This window comes from Aythya ferina, assembly GCF_964211825.1.
Source record: "Aythya ferina genome assembly, chromosome: 20".
NCBI lineage: Eukaryota > Metazoa > Chordata > Aves > Anseriformes > Anatidae > Aythya > Aythya ferina.
The window spans coordinates 1517650-1532641 of NC_140318.1; the positions used below are offsets into that span (position 1 = coordinate 1517650).

At 39.3% G+C, this 14992-nt stretch overlaps 1 long non-coding RNA gene across 2 annotated transcripts; it reads left to right on the top strand.

The window, feature by feature from the left end:
* The first annotated feature begins 209 nt into the window (after window positions 1–209).
* Window positions 210–4191, top strand: LOC311421631. 2 transcript variants are annotated; one of them, XR_014684929.1, is made up of 3 exons: window positions 210–370; window positions 1591–1911; window positions 2431–4191. It is a non-coding gene; the product is annotated as an uncharacterized lncRNA (long non-coding RNA). The 2 variants fall into 2 exon arrangements; XR_014684930.1 differs by lacking the exon at window positions 210–370 and adding an exon at window positions 742–823.
* The last annotated feature ends 10801 nt before the right edge of the window (window positions 4192–14992 follow it).

Consider the following 14992-nt stretch of genomic DNA (forward strand, 5'->3'; position numbering starts at 1 on the left):
GGCTGGGCAGGCTTACGGTGGGGAGGGATTAATAAATAATAGGAATGCATTTAAAAAAAAAAAAAAAATTAAACCATCTTCGGCGAGAAACGATTAAAAAAAAAAATAAGAAGGACGAGCCCCTACATCGCAGTGTGCGGGGTGTGCAGGAGGCGGGCGGGGAGGGGAGGCTGCAGCGGGCGGAGGGCAGGCTGGCGCTGCGGGGCCGGGCCGGGTGCCCCCCGCACGCACTCACGGTCCGGAGGGCTGGCAGCGGCGAAGGCTGAGGGGCAAAGTTTGCTCCGTCCCCCGCTCCTCCCCCAGCCCGCCGGAGCTCATTGGGAAAGGAGAAAGCCGGGGGGAAGGAGGGAGAGACTTGGACGGGCACCAGGTGGGACGGGCACTCGGCGGCCCCCCTCGCTCCTTAAGGCGGCGCGGCCCGGGGCGGCTGCGGGGGGGTGTGGGGGGGGGATTGCAGTGGGGTAGGGGGGGGTGGAGCGGGGGTGGGAGCCGGGCGCGGGGCTGCGCGGAGCGGTGCGGGACGGCGCGGGGCGGTGCGGGGCTGCGCGGTGGCGGCGAGCCCGCGTCTGCAGCCCGGGCGCCGCGCGAGGCTCCGCGCCTTTTCTAGAGGCGCGCTGACATCACGTCCTGCCCCGCCGCCATTGGCTGCCGCCGCGCCCCGCGGCCGCCGGCATGTGCTCGGCCGCGGCCCCGCCGCCGCCGCCGCCGCCGCCGCCCCCCGGCCCCGCACGGCCCCGGCACGCGGGGACGGCCCCGGGCCGAGCCGCCCGCCCAGCAGCACCGCAGCTGGCCCGGGAGTCACGCCTGGACCCTCACGCTGCGGGTCAGCGACCTCGAGCCGCGTGTTGCTGGAGCAGTGCGGTGCCCACCCCCCGAAGTGCAGCCTTCCCCTAACGTGCAGCCTTCCCCAAATCTCGGCACGCTTTGAGAGCCGCCCGCGGAGCGCTGCTCGCTTCGCACCCTGGGCTCCGCCATGGCCGGCTGTGGAGCAGCACCGCGTGGCCCCTGCTCGGGCAGTTTGCTGCACGCAGCCTCCTCTGGGGCTGGCGGCCCCCGATCTGTTGGTGCCAGGCCCGTGCTGGGTCACGCAGTTGGTTACAGGCGCTTGGAAGGGAGAAAGGTCGCGGATTCTTAGGCTCCGTCTGACATCGCGGACTATCTAAAAGATGCCATGTTTTTTTTATGGAATTAAAAAGCGATATTTGATGGGGCTGTATTGCCCAAGTGGCCGGAACCAATAATACCAATAGCCTGCTAAAAAGGCATGGCACGACCTCGGGTTCACAGGCTATCTCTGATTATCTACTTAATGGATATACAAACACGAGAAGACATCCAACCCTGGCTACCAAAACACAAGGAGAGTAACAGAATGTAAACACAAAGCTGCTAATGTACACACTGACACATGAATGACATTTACATTGTTCAGAATAAAATCCAGGGTATCCTTGAATAATGAGCAACAGAAAAAATGCTACAGCAAAGTAATCTTCACAATCAATGGCGGACTCATTTGAAACGAGTTTTTTCATTAAAAAAAAATGGTGCAGCTAATAATAAAGTCTTTTAACCTGTATTTTGTTATAGGTGACAGGTGAACAAATCACAGGTCTTGAGTTTCTCTACCCTGCCTCTCTTGGTAACGTCATCTCCAGTACCATCTGCTACCTACCAGACAAACAGACCAACCACATAATGAGGTACCAGCTTCCACCCAGCTACCGTGACTAAATCAGAACAAAAGCTTCAACGCCTCCTTCAACAAAGGAACACAAGTCTAAGCTGTCTTTGCTAATTGCTGGGTTTCAGGTTGTCTGTTACAGATTTTAAGTGAGCTACAAACTTCCATCAGATACTTAGAGCTGTTGGATAAAGGTACTAAGAATAAAAGATAAATGGAAGCAAAAGGTAAGAGAGAAGAGAAGAAAGCTTAGAAAATAAGTAACTACTTATGGTAATTTAAAGGCTGTGGAATAATATAAACATGAAAGACCAGGGGGCAGAGTGATTGATATCTCATATGTTTTTGATGCCCCTACGGTTATTAGACTGCAATATATGGGAACATACAATAAACTATGAATTAAAATGTAATTGTAGCTTCAGGCATCTTCTTCATTGTCTGCTGTGGTGTTATGTCTTCATGCACCGTGATTGACAAGGTGTAATTAATCATCTTACTCAGTTGTAAATATGGGCACCCTTCACAGTAGGCATCAGGAAGTGTGTACCAGCAAAGGAAGCAATAGTTGACGCTGATATACCATTAAATCAAAATCAGAACGCTTATATGTTCAGAAATGTGTGTTTGGTGTGATGCTGTTATCATTTATTTCTAAAATACTGTACCAACAGATTTACTTGATTTGCAAGTTAACTACAACATTAACTGGTTTTATTTATTTTGTCTCTTCTTCATTTTTATAGGCAATGATGTTGTTCTCCTAAAATGTGAGACAGTTTGCTTCTTGTCAGCAAGTGGAGCTCAGCTCAGCTCTTCATCTCCCTGAGCTGCTGGAGACAGACTAGCATGCTTCAGATTTACTCGCTCGATAGACTGACTTGAAATGATTCTGGGAAATGATTGCTCCATTCATATATCACTTTTTGCGCTTCTTATATACCAAGTGAGACACTTTGGGTGATTTTAAAGTGAAAGAAAATAATAAAACAAGCTTATTAAGAAACACCATTCAGTTTAAAAATAGGACATTTCTTGTCACAGATGCTGTCCCCAAACTGGAAATGAGCGTATTTATAAATATGTTTTTAGTATTCCAGGGTAAGAAATGTTTAATATCTGTTTCTTTTTCTAAATAATTGCTATCCTTACCCAGTAAGTGCAAAAATGGTGCGTGAGTCACAGGAAATTTAAGTGGTTTGTCTTGGGAAAATTTGGTGGTATGCATTTTTTTGACGCACATAGAGCTGTTGAATGAATAATTGGCAACCTATTTAATGTCCTTTGCTTTAAAGCTGTCGAGTACATTTGCTGTTTAAAAAATGTCTTTCAAAGCTGTTAAATATGTAACAAAAAGGGGTTGCTATCACCATTCTGACATGAACAAAGCCATACAGTGAGCTGCCCGAGGTACCTCCAGCATGGTATTAATTACAAACACAATAAAAAAAGAAAATTCGCAAAGTTCTCAAATTCCGTTTCTTTGCAGTATCAGCTGATGAATGTTTTATAAAAACATACAGTAAAAATCTCAGTCCAGGAATTAGCCGTTAATTATTACCTAAGCCAAGCACTTGGGGGAGAGCAGGGAATCTGTTGGATCTGTAATTTCACCAGTTAGCCCTGGCGAGTAAGATCTCTAGCTGTCTCAGAAGCAAACCGAGCTTAAAACAGTAACACACTTTCAAGAAGATGATCGGCTAAGAATGTGCTTTATTTTGATTTGAAAAACTGTCAATCATAGCTAAAAAAGAGCAAATAATGCTTTTATACAGTACGAGCTAATTGTATTTGTCTGATAAACCAAGAATATGCAGGAAAAATAAATAATAAAGTGTAAAATGAAAATATTCAGAATGTTTTGCCCAGATGTTGTGTAGAGATTGTTTGTCGCTGGTACAAGCAGTAGATTTCAGAAAAATACGCAAGCATGTATCTATACGTGTGAGAGAGAAATAAGATACCCATAATCTTACATATTTCAGTTTATATAGCCACAGCTATTTAAACAATTCCAAAACTGCCTCTACGGGTGTTAGAGAGGGAGGGAAATCTTCAGCCACATGATCTTCTCTCCAGAGTCCTGTTAAATCCACTGAACTTAAAACAGAACAAGAAGTGTGAAATATGGGTTTGAACATGTTATGTCAGAAATGTAAAGGTTGGAAGCCTTTTTAGTAACTGATATTAATATTGTATTAAATGTTATGAAAAGGTAGGTGTTGGAGAGAAGGGCTGGGCTCATGTGCAATTTTGTCAAGGTTTTTATCTGTGATTATGATTCCAGATGTATCTATTCCCTGAGGAGAAAAATGAAGTAAAGTTGGCATGTGACATGTGTTTTAAGGTGTTTGGCACAGTTTCCCAAAGTGATGACAAAATGTTCATTTTTATTACTGTGAATTGGTAAAGAAAATATGATTCTGAAGGTCAGTGGCTGTGTATTCAAGATAGCTGTGGAGAGTTATTTTGGGGAATACGGATTTTTGGTGGTGTGTTTAGATTTAATTGCCTGACTCGAGCTTCTCCCATAGTAAATAATAATTTAAATAGAATACTTTTTACAAAATATGATTTTTTGATTACTGCTAATCCAATAAAATTCATGCACAGAATATGGTAAAGATGGCAAAAGTGTCTCTTTGAATCTGGTAGTGTAGCTACTTCTTAATGGTTTATTTTTAATCTAATTTATACTGACTAACCTGGTTGCTGTACAGTTAAGAGCTGAAATAACTGCAATAAGGCTCTTTGTCGCAGAACAGTTGTTAGAGTAAATCAATGGATTTTTATTTTTTTTTTAAAACAAAGTGGTGAAGGTAGCTCTGTTGGTGAAAACTATTTTGTCTAAATGCACGTTAAGACTTTAGAGGAGAAAGTTCCTATGACTACCCAGCTCCCCTTCTCTTCCCTGCAAAGCCCTTCTGCGTGTAACAGAATCAGTAATTCCATGCTGACAGCAGGGCACCCAGGGCTACATTACCAGGCAAACACTCACTCATAAACATTTTACAAGTTCAATACCAACCAATCCTGGCGGTTTGGGAGGCTGCCCTGATTGGGTATAGCATGGATTTAGTAAACACGGCTACATAACAAAAATAAGGTTTGCAGAGAAAGAGTCCAACTGTATTGCCTCTGCGGAATAATCAGAGACGAAGAATATGATTAATTCCATATTTTATAAGTAAACTTCCACAGCTCTGTGTCCATCTGCAAATATTCAGAGTGATGTGCTCGATACATTCCTTTCTGTTCTACAACCACATTTCTTTGTGAATTTAACCACATCAGAAAGCACTTCGGATTTCTAACACAAATATTAGATGCATTTAATGTAAGGAAGCTTCCTTTATTGGAGGTGATTGGGAACATTTTGTATTTTATAGGTATATTTAAGAGGTTAGCAGTAGGGGGGAATCGTCTGTGGAAAATCTGTCTACAGCTGAAATTTTTAGATGCAGAAGTGTTGCTGAAATGCCTAAATACATTCACATTCTTTTATTAAGTAGCTCACAAGAGTACCCTGTCAGATACCAGATACTTTTTTATTATTTTTTTTTAAGTTGAATAGTGTTATTTTCAGTAGGATATACTTGTTTTCATTCTTCTGTGTACAATTAGAAGATTTGCATTCTCAAGGGCTTTACTGTTTATCTACAATCTTATTTTCTTTTGTATAATCTTCTGCAACTTTATTTATCTTCAGTGCATGCATGAGAAGCATAAAGCTACTCATTTCCTAGTAAATTATTGATATGATTTACAAGTTTTCACAGATTAATTTTCCATGGGGTAATTTTTCTGGACTATAAAATAGCCATAATTAAAGAATGCCAAAGGTTTAAGTATTTTATAGTACAATTTAGAAGTCCATTTTTGAAGTCCTTGTTTTTATATTTTAGATTTAGAATCCTATTTATATTTCAGTATAAGAAAAATAATATGGAGTGCTTGAAAATCAGAACTCTGGCATTTTTCAGATATTGAAATGTGCCTGCCTAATGAGAGCAGAATACTTGCTCACTGGATTTATTTAAAAGCAGTACTCTTACATATTCATAAATTAAAATGGCAGTTTTCAATGAGATACTTATTACTATTTTACTTGTTATTTGCAAGATACCTGACCATTTAATATTTGTCCTTTATTTCTCTGAGCTGATCTAATTGCACCTCTCTATTTTGCATTTATTTCTCTTTGCAAACACTACATTATTCACTCTCTCCTGTGCTTATTAAACAGTGCCACCTGCACCAAATGAAACAAAGCTTCTCCATCAATCTATCCCAGCTAAAGCACCCTGACTATATATTATAATTAATTGAAGCTCAATTGAACACTTGAGTCTGAACTAGATACAGTAACCTGAAAAAAAAAAAAAAAAAAACGTTAAAAAATTAGGATGTACTTTAAAGAAATCTTTTAAATGAAAATGTTCACTCAAAACTGAGAACCTAACCTTGTACCAAGCACTCTTCATCATCTCTGCACAGTACCTCAAGTAGCAATTAGCAGGTCCTTTAATTAATTAACTATTCCCTGTACATCACAGGGATTTTTGTGGCACTAACGTCATGCTTCATAAGTGAATACCAAATCCAGTCAATATTTTGTCACTATAAATCCTTATCTGGACTACCCGAATGCCCACCGCATGTCTCTGCAAAAATGATCTGAAAACACAGCAAGCAGGTATGGAAAGCAGATGCAAACTTTACAGGACTAGCCTAGGCAATTAGAACAGATACAGCTGAAAGAGGGGAGCTAAATGCAGAGTACCTCACGTGTAAATGCTCGCACTCAGAAGAAATCAGATAAGACACAAAGTGAAATAGAAATGATGAATTCTTATGAATATAGTTAAGTAAAATTATTTTACAAAAAAGCTGAATGTATATATTCAAAGGGCTGTGGGCTCTGCTCACTGTGCTGCTTATCTTTAACACTGTCTGCTCTCAGACAAGAACAGATTAATTAAGTGGCAGGTCAGACACAAGAAGGTGAAAGGGCATTTCCAACCAATCGCTGACATTTCACCAATTTTATACTTTGCAAACTTTTTATGTAAGTATAGATGTAGCTGGTTGTTTTCAATGCAGTTCTCCTCTGGAGAAATCCTAAGTGGCTTTAAGGGAATTAACATCTGAAAATGAGATACAAGGTATTGCTGGTTTTACAATTTACAAAAGATGCGGTATGTAAATTTGTTTATATAAATATGTATAAGATACATGACTATGAGGCTATGTGTGTGTGTGTGAATGAACATATGTGTGTATATCCATCTCTCTATTTGTAGCTTCAGACACAGACATATGTTATCATTTCTTAGAGGCAAATATCTGCAGAAATAATTCTTTGTGTTCAGTAGTTTTCTTTAATGTGTAGTAAGTTTATCTTAACCGATCTCTGTGTTCGGGGAAGATCTTGTGAATTTATGCAATGTACAGCATAATGAAATCAAATAAAGTATGCCTTATGATTTTGCAAGAATTACACATCAGCATTTTCTTTCAATGCATGTAATTTTTGAATTAGGGAACAAACTTGATAGTTAATTTAAAAATATATATTTATATATGGTGGACTTGAAGAAATAGAGACTATGGAAATATCAAGTAAAAAAAAGGAATAATTATTCAGATAAGTTGGGATTTTTGCCAAATGACAATATAATAAGAAAACACTTAATTGGAAGTACTCATGAGAAGTAATATTTATTCCACTACCAAAAGACAGTAGCTGCACCCCCACAGGATTTGCTGTTTTGTAAGAGTAGCAGAAATTTCCATTTTTACCTCATGGATTCTCTTAAATCACTGTTACTGCAACTTCAATTAAAAAAATTCTGGCATGCTCAAAACGTTAGGTAAAATGCAAAGGTCAATGGATAAGCTATGATTGTATCTCTGCTTTTGCTGTATAAATCTGCTCTTATCAATAATTCACTATTCATGTTCTACAAAGACTACGTGTTTACATTTCTGAATTAGCATTTAAATTTTAACAAAGGTAATTAAAAAGGGGAAATACTAATCTCTGCACTTGGAGTCCTTATGTCATCATTTACCACACATTTTTTCCAATAGATTTGGCAAATGAATACTCTGTTTTGATACATCAATCTCAAACAAAGGTGGACTCTGATGCAATTTTTCACTGTTCATTCCCCTGAATCTTTTGGGATATAAAGAATCGTGAACAAATACTTAACAGTCTGATCAATAATCATTGACCGTTTTGAGCCCCTCGTACCCTAACAAGCACAGCTTGATCATGTATATTTGATCATTGTAAAATTTCAAAGCACCTTGATACAGCAGAGCAAGTCTTTCCAGGGTATCTTTTTGTTGTTCCATAAAGTGCATATTTCCCATGATTTAGCTTTACCATTAATGGAAACTTACTACACATATCTGATGAAGCTCAAGATCATTAATTTCAGTGTTATATATCCCCAGCTTTTCTATCAATGTCAAATAGAAAATACAATCCTAACATTTAGGAGAGGGAACTCTGGATGTGCCTATGGATTCAATGGACCCCAGAGTGCAAATCTAAAAAGCCCCATCGTTATAAATCTTGCATTCCTGTTAAGTGTTGGCATGCACATTACACTGAGGTGTGTTAAGTTTATTTTAGGGGAAATATTGTAGTAAAAACCTTTCCCTTGATATCCTTTGAAATATATGTTCATGTATTTATAAATTTAAAAAATAAATATGCAAGCTCACAGCTGTGCTAGTCCTTATTAATAACATGTAAAGAGATAAAGATCTAAGTAAAATTACTTATAGTAAAAAATGTCTTTGCAGAACTTTATTATTGTTTGCAATTGCACTTCCAGTGTTTTTCATACAGAAATTTCAAATTATCATTAAAATATAACATTGATGCTACATTTGTATAGCTGCCTTTTCTGCTTATAATCATAATGTTTATTCTAACTTTCTGTGCTTATTATTTTAGACAGATATCAGTTTAATTAGCTTAAGCTGTCATACTCTAATAAATACAGACGGGTTGCCTGGTTCAGGAGGAGGAAGGTGGCTGCAGATTTCAGAAGCAGAGACAGTTAATGCTTTGTACATTATCATGTAAACAGCAAAAGGACAAAAATAATTACCTGATAAACTTTCCATTTCTGACACTCCCCTATATTCTTTCTGACCAATTTTTCTATAGAAAATCCATTCAGATTAGGCAAGTCCTCTAAATATCTGCAGCATCTGCTGGTTCAGACACCTTCCTTTATGCAGAGTACCATTTTCATATGATAATACATGTAATATGATATAGAATGACAGAATGCATGACAGTTGCCCATAATACATAGAAAGTCACTCAAAGGACAGAAGCGACATTTGGATAATTAGCATCCATTGGGCAGTCAATCATGCGAATAGAAAAAACTGAACAAAACCCACAATGGAGTTAGAAAACAAAAGGGACCCTAGCCAGTCTCAGGATTAACTGCTCTAAAGCGATCTAAATGCTTTTGTATCTAAAGAACTGAGGCTCCCAGGGCTGCCCTGTTCCCCTCTAGACACCCAGGGAACTAATTGTGGCGATCAAAGTTAAAGCATTCTCTCTTCTTTATAGACTGTTAAATACACAGAAAAATTATTTCTCCATTCGTGTTCATTAAACTATTTTAAAGTTAAAAAACTGATGCCATGTTCTTTTGCCAAGTGAAATGAGCTAGAGTATTGAGATTGTCCTGCTTTTATGGGAACACAACAGCCCATTTAATTTAAAGTCTGCCTTTGTTTGATTAATATTATTTTGCTGTTGTCCCGTCTGCTATCTCTTTCTTTTTGGATAACGAAGGCAATTGTCATTAAAAAGTCTTGTGTGAGAAAAACCTGAAAACAGTTAGGAATGACAATAATAATAACAAAGCCCATTAACAAAATTAAGCAGGAAAGGTCTCATCATTTCTTAGTAACTGCCCTTTTATAAAATAAAATACGTTTTCATTCAATATATGCAGCTCAGATTATTTCCTTCCCCCAGATTAGTTGGAAGATGAGGGCAGCCTCCTTTAAAGCTCCATCTAACAGAAGAGAGAGAGAAAGACATACAGAGAGAGCCCCAGGATGTGGAAAGTCATGAAAATACCTACCCTGGAGACAGTATTCCCATAGGATCCTTTTCATACAAATTCCAACTTGCCTAATGCCCTTAATGAATGAAATAAAGAGAGAATTCAGAAAGGCCCATGCTGATGGCTCCTGCTGGAAAGTGTGTGGTTTGAGGCATAGCTGCAGCAGTTCTGGGAGGGAATCGGCTCCGGTCCCCATCAGCCAAGCAGACAGGAATCACTGGGGCGAAATCTTCCCCTCTCACACATTTGCAATTGACTTGAAATAACATCACGACACCTTTGGATAATTGACGCCTTCTTACCTTTCGTTGTCCTTTGTAATTAATATTTGTAGATCTAGAGGTTTCTCCCAGCCACAGATAACAGGAAGGTGGAAGGGGTGGGGAGAGAGAGTGTGTGTGCGTGCGTGTGTGTGCGTGAGTGTGAGAGAGAGAGAGGGGGAGAGAGAGGGAACGGGAAGGAGAGAGGCTTTGGTTGTGCGTCTGTGGGGGAATGGCGCGCTCCCGTATTGCTCTGAGTGTGTATTTGGGGCTTTGAAAACCTCTAGAGCTCTAAAGGCGAGATGGAAAGTGAAACGTGTGACGAGCTGGATCTCCCCTGTCGGTCGTTATAGGGCTTCAGCAGCGGTGACCCTCAACCCTTTTGCTCTGTGTCAGCCACAACTTGAGTCCCCTTGCCCTGCTGCTGTGCCAGCGTCAAAATGTAGGGAAGGGAAAAGGGACAGCAGAGGTAAGGAGGCAGAGAGAGATTGAGATCAGGGCTTTTCGCCCAGTCAAATGGGCCTCTGGTGACAAATCAATCACGGCCTGTTCAAACCAATGATGCTGCCAGTCTCCAGCTCGCCAACCCCTCCACAACCTCCCCCAGCTCTTCCTGGCTCCCGTACATGACACTCAGCTGATGGCTGGGGCTCCAGTCAGAGCAGGGCTGCTTTTTACAGGTTGATTTGGTCATTAGCATCGTTCCTGCTCATCTCCCTCTTGCTCGGTCCTTACCTACCATCCATTTATTTATCAAATTTTGAAAAGTAGTATCAGAAGGGGGGTTACGGCACACATAACACTTGTAAATACGCTCATATATTGCCTCGTTAAAAGTACCTAGATTTATTTGTTCATTTCATTTTATACACTTAGGAGTAGCTACCTGTTTTAATGGAATTAGCAGATCTGATGAGTGTGATCAGGAACAAAGACAGTAGGCCCTAGCAGCTCCTCAGTGCACCTCCTCCCTCCCTTTATTTGTTTTACACCAGTACAACTGGCTTCAGTATTTTTTTCTATACACACATAGGACACAAATTATTTTTCTTTTTTTTTTCTTTTTTTTTTTTTTTTTGGTATTTGCTAAAATGCAATTTTTAAGACCCTTTTAAATTCATGAGGCATATTCTCAGCTGGAAGAAATCTGTATTGCCACTGAAATTTCATAATTCAAGGAGTGTACGGTGATCAAACGCTAAATATGGTACAGCAACAAACAAAAATACTACTAAATCATAATAAATAGTTCTTTCAATGATGGCTTTCATCTGAATATCATAACATCTCTTAAAATGGTTAAAAAAAGAAACAATAATATAAGAAGAGCACTTAAAAAGTTTAGGAAGAACAAAGTACTCCTTTGCTGGCTTTGTGACCTTAGGGATTGCACTCTCTGTTCCTTCCTCTTCTCTCCTGCCGCCCCCCCAGTCCCTAATACCATGGGGAAAAAAGTCAAAATAGGATTTTAACAGAGTGTATATAGCTCTTAGTTCTCTCTAACCTTAATCCCTGGAATAAAATCCTGCTACAGACGAATAATAATAATAATAATAATAATAATAATAATAATAATAATTGCACATTAAGAATAAGGCAAAGCCCCTCTCTTGTCTTTAGTGGCAACCTCTTGGTTTAGAGATCTCTCATATGTGTAAGTCAGGGGTGTCAGCCTATGTTTTTATTAACCAATCTACACGCTGGCCAGCGAGAGCAACCGGCCAGCCTGACATCCTGCAGTGGGAAGGAATGGTGATGGAGATGTGTAGAATGGAGCCGAGCTCGGGCAGGCTCTGCAAAGAAAGCTTGGGCAAGAAACAGCAGCATGAAAAATACAGCACAATATACTAAAAAATGTCTCCCTATCTCCTTTCTAATATGACTGAACTCTGAGAAACTGAAGTGAAGTGCATTGCAGATAGCAGTGTGGGGTGCTGAACAGCCTGTAGCTGGAGAGTGCTTCGGTCTTTATCTTCAAAGCTGTCCTGTCAAATACAAGGTCTTTTAAACATCAGAGGGATAAAGTTTCTGATTCTGAAGGGTTCGTTTTCCTCTTGGTTTTCCTCAATCAGAAGTTAAGCCCATACGACCCCCACAGTAAGCTGGCTCCAGGATTGCTGCCCTGCTACTTGCCCCATGATTTGGGGACGCTTGTGTAGAGCAATCTTGCTTTGCTCACTGTTTGTTGGGTTCAGTTTTCTTCATGTTAGTTCTTTCTTCCATCTTACATGTCTTGAGGCTTTTGCTGTGTGGCAGTGAATTGAATCTTATGAACTTAAAGGAAAATTGTGGCTGGGACTTGGAGAATATTCATCTGTTGCAGAAAATGCTGAAGTCTAAACATGTGAGAATTGAACTAATGAGTTTTTTTTTTCTCGTTTCAGTCCCTCAGTCTCTTTTTCAGCTACACCTTAATTGCAGTGTTTCCCAAAAATATAATCCTAGAAATTTTAAAATGTATGCCTTCATTTCATTGCTTGTACTTCCTTCTACCAACATAATATAAGAAATTAAGATGATTTACAAAATAATGTGTCTTTCTGTCATCTTACTGTCAATAAATAAATAGTGCACCTAAATCTAGTTGATATCTAAAATGAAAATTCATTACATTTCTGGAAACTCAAACTATCAGCTCCATGCATTTTAATTAGATTGTCTGTTTTTGCATTTATTACTAATACAGTCCTCTTAACTATGATTTATTTGTTAAACAAAGTGCCATAATCCGTCACTTATTCATCTTAATTTCAGCAAAATTAAAGTAGTCGCTGTTATATTACACCTAATTGCACTTGCAATGAAAAGAACGGAGATGTTAATCAAAATAAATTGAAGATAAACAATAAAATCATTAAATCTTTGCTGCAGTAAGTGTAACTAATCAGTTTTGACTTGAAGCGACCGAACACAAATAATGAATCTGTCAGTGAAGACGCGCTCATTAAATACAGCCTAGTCCGCTAGGGTCCTGCAGGCAGCCTGTAACACACAGCCCCCTGCAACCCTCTAGTGCCTCTCTGCTATTAGGGGAAAGCAAGGCAGAAAGAGGAATTTGTACACCATTTTCAGGACTGAATGGATCTATATATTGCAGTTTGATTAAGCGAAAATGCAAATGCCACAGGTATACTGTAACCCCTGTAAATGCTGTGTCAGCAACAGCAAAAGGCTATTTTATTCAGAAACCAGCAGGTCAGAAATAGAAGAAAGAAGGAAAGGAAAAAAAAAAAAAAAAAAAAAAAAAACAGAAATTCAGAGAGAGGAAGGATTCTGTTTTGAAAGTTATGCAAGTATTAGTTTTGTAGCAGATAGTCACTGAAGCTGGTATTGCATTAAATAGATCCGTTTTGCACTAGCACAAGGATTGCAGCCCTCTGCTATATCTGCAGAGCAGGGACAATGCTTGGATTAGTGACAGAAGCTGTTCTTATACTAATTGTCTTTCCACCATTTACCACTTCTGACCTTACTAGCTTGTTACAAGCGGTGAAATGGGAACTCCAGTTATTTCCAAATATGTTGGTACGCTGGCAAGGAGTCCTGTATCTCCGCAGCCTGGTGAGATGAGCTAGAGCAATCAACACTTTCTACTTCAGCTTCTAAATTGTTTACTTAATTATTTCAGCTTCCCCAATGGAGTATTTGTTAGGAATCATTGGTTAGCATGAATTCACATGGCAAGAAGCAATTTTTCTTAAAATAGTTTTCATGGTACCTCTTCCTCTGATATGAGACAGCAGCTAAGTGCAGACATAAGATCCAAGGAGTGGGCCCGATTCTGTGCTCCTGAGTTAGGTTTACTTGGACTGAGCTACATAATTATTTTTATTTATTTATTTATTTATTTATTTATTTTGAGCAGCATCACCAGTTTCTAAACTGCAGGTAATTGTTGTTTTTCTGTGTGGGGGGTTGTTTTCTTTTTGTTGTTGTTTATTTGTTTGTTTGTTTTTTAATTTTTCTCCCTGTGTTGTATCAGTCATTTTGCTCATTTACAAATCTTACTGGTCTTAGTCTTAATCACGTACTAAACAATATAATTCAGCTTAAAATGTTGACCAGCACAAAGGATGTCTGCCTTGTTTTGGAATCATAACATAACCAATCAACATTTTATAATTCTAATTCTTTTTGCTGCATTTTAAACAGCATCCACTCCAAATGTTACAGTGAGAGTCTAACAGTTAACGTGCTGTAGCTGAAGCATATCAGAGAATTACACATTTTTTTACTTTACTTTTGATTATCTACAGATAAGAAACACGCAAGATAACCCATTGCCCTCTGAGCAGGAGGCTAATTTCAGCTCAGTTTCTTCTTTCCTTCTCTCTCTGTATTTATAGTTAATATTTGGGTCATACTAAGGGAGAATGACCATGGGCTAACACAGTTCCACAGCCTGAACTCAGGGCTGAAGACTAAGCAAGTTTTTTACCTCTGTTTTTCTTATGCCAATGTGATTTGCTTTCAGTGACTAGTTAACCTTGTTTGTTTGTTGTTTGGAAAACTTCTACATGATGGACCTTACAGTTAGTTTCTGTTCTGCATCTTTCCAGCATTTATAATGCTTAACTTGGGACTGAACATTTCTCAAGGCACTCATTTAGAATGATTTATATGGGCTTTGCTAATTCAGTGGCAGGTGGGTAATTCTAGAAATTAAATATTGCCTGGTTTTCAGTGATATAACTATAAGCACTTAACAGAAGAAGTAAATATTACTATCACTAATTTACAGAAAAGGTAATAAAAATACAGACTGCAAAGACGATGGCAAGAATAGGGACCAGGTAATGATAAAAAATTAACAAAACGATGGACCTGATCCTGCATTGCTTAGTTTCTGACTCCTACTGACTTCAGTCAAAATCTACCTTGAATGAAAATGATACAGGGCTCAGGACCTGTATAGGGCCTGTGTAAAGTTAATCTGA